This window comes from Penaeus vannamei, chromosome 18 (assembly GCF_042767895.1).
Source record: "Penaeus vannamei isolate JL-2024 chromosome 18, ASM4276789v1, whole genome shotgun sequence".
Lineage (NCBI taxonomy): Eukaryota > Metazoa > Arthropoda > Malacostraca > Decapoda > Penaeidae > Penaeus > Penaeus vannamei.
Genome location: NC_091566.1, coordinates 28,850,371 through 28,852,343, shown reverse-complemented (window position 1 = coordinate 28,852,343; position 1,973 = coordinate 28,850,371).

Sequence of the window (1,973 nt, the reverse complement as noted above, 5' to 3'; positions counted from 1 at the left end):
AAACAAACTTGACTCGGCGCTCGCGAATGGAGAGAGAGAATGTCTCTGACAAGGTTGATATTTATTGTGACTTTCAATCATCTGTTTATGGAATATCAATACTCCATTTCTACAACGCCGTTAGAATTTACAAGCCCGGCGGTTTGTAGCCCGGAGTTCTGAATGAATTTTCATTCAGAGTTCTCGGCGTTCGTGACAGAAGCCATTATAGAGTAGTTTCCCCTCACGCGATTCCGAGCTAAATTCCGGTCATGAGGTTGATTTAAGCGAGAGAAAACGGAGCCTAGTCATTTCATGCTATTAAGTAATGAGTATTTTTTTCGATATTCGGGTTTCCCCAATCATTATGACAACTTCCTAGAAAGAATGTCTAGATTACAGGTAATCAGCCGCTCGTATGCAATTGCATGGGCGGGAATTTGAATTCCCTGCAACTGAGTTCTGATTCACTTTCTCTTTTCATGACGATATTAGCTTGCATCTGAACTCGAGAATAATTATGTACACATATATATCAGTAAATGCAGCTGCAGCATATATCTGATCTTGCTTTCTCACACACCCACGCACAAAAAATAAGAATCCAATAAAAAAATATCCCCGAGGCATTATTTCGTCACTTTCATCGAATCACAGGCATGATTTGCGAACGATTCCCCTTACAAATAATAACAGCATCTATTTACGGACGCCATAAAGAACGTTTCTGCTTGTGGGAGGGCTTTCCACCGGTGACTCGCGTGTTTCTTTAAGGGGTGACTCAACCAGGCGTGCGTCGCTCAATGCTCCATTACTCGCTACAACATTGAAACCCTCACGTTCCAGCTTTTTTTTTAATACTATTAAAAAGGCTCTACTTCATTGTCGTATATTTAGTCATTTTGTAGGTATCCTCTGCAGAAAGACTTTCCTTGTATTACATATAAGGTGCTGTTCAGTTTTGTTTTTTTGTCTTACTAATATCATTATCATTACAATCATCATCATCATTATCATTGCCATTACCATTATCATTTCTACAATTACTGTTATTGTTATCATTGTCATTATCAGTATTATCATTATTATCATCAGTAGTGGTAGTAGTATCGTTACCATTATCATCATTATCATTATCATATTTTATCATTATTACCATTGCTATCTTTATTACTATTGTTTTCGTTATTGTTATTATTATTATCATTTTCAATATTAATATCATTATCAAAACTATCGTCATTATTATTACTTTTATTACAGTTATTATTATTATAGTTATTATCACTATTATCATTATTGTTATCATAATCTTTATTGTTTATATTATCATCATCCTTATTAGTGTTATTATCATTTTTATTGTTATTATTTTTATCATTTTATTGTTATTATTGTCATCCTCATCATTATCATCATTGTTATTGTCGTTGCTATTGCTTTCACTGTCATCATCATCATTATTATCATTATCATGTTTTTCCATATTTCTATTATTCTTATTCTTATTTCTATTTGTTTTTCTTAACCACCCATTCAGATATATATTTCTTATTTATTTATTTTCTACTCCGAACCCACAAAACCAAAAATCAGTCCACTTGGCTCTGACGCCCACCCATTGATTATCTATTGGCCAGCTGGACTACGATGTTTGTGAGTGGATAGGTGTCGTTTATCAATATTCTTTATACCCTCTTTCTGATTCCTCTGCCCCCCCCCACTCCGTGCTACCCCTTTATCCCTAGTTTTCCCAACCCTTTGGTTTTACTTACTGAACCTCTCTTTTCTCCATTTTGTTTACCCTTTGCTAACCTTTTTAGCTGTGATTATCCACTTGGTCTCTCTTTCATCTGGTCTATCTCTTTCTTCCTCTCCTTTGCCTGCCTCCCTGTTGTCTTTTAGACCTGTTTTTAACTTTGCTTTCCTCCTTGTTCGTCTCACTTGGTCTACCTACCTCTCTCCATTTCCCTTTCCCTGCTACCCTTTCATCC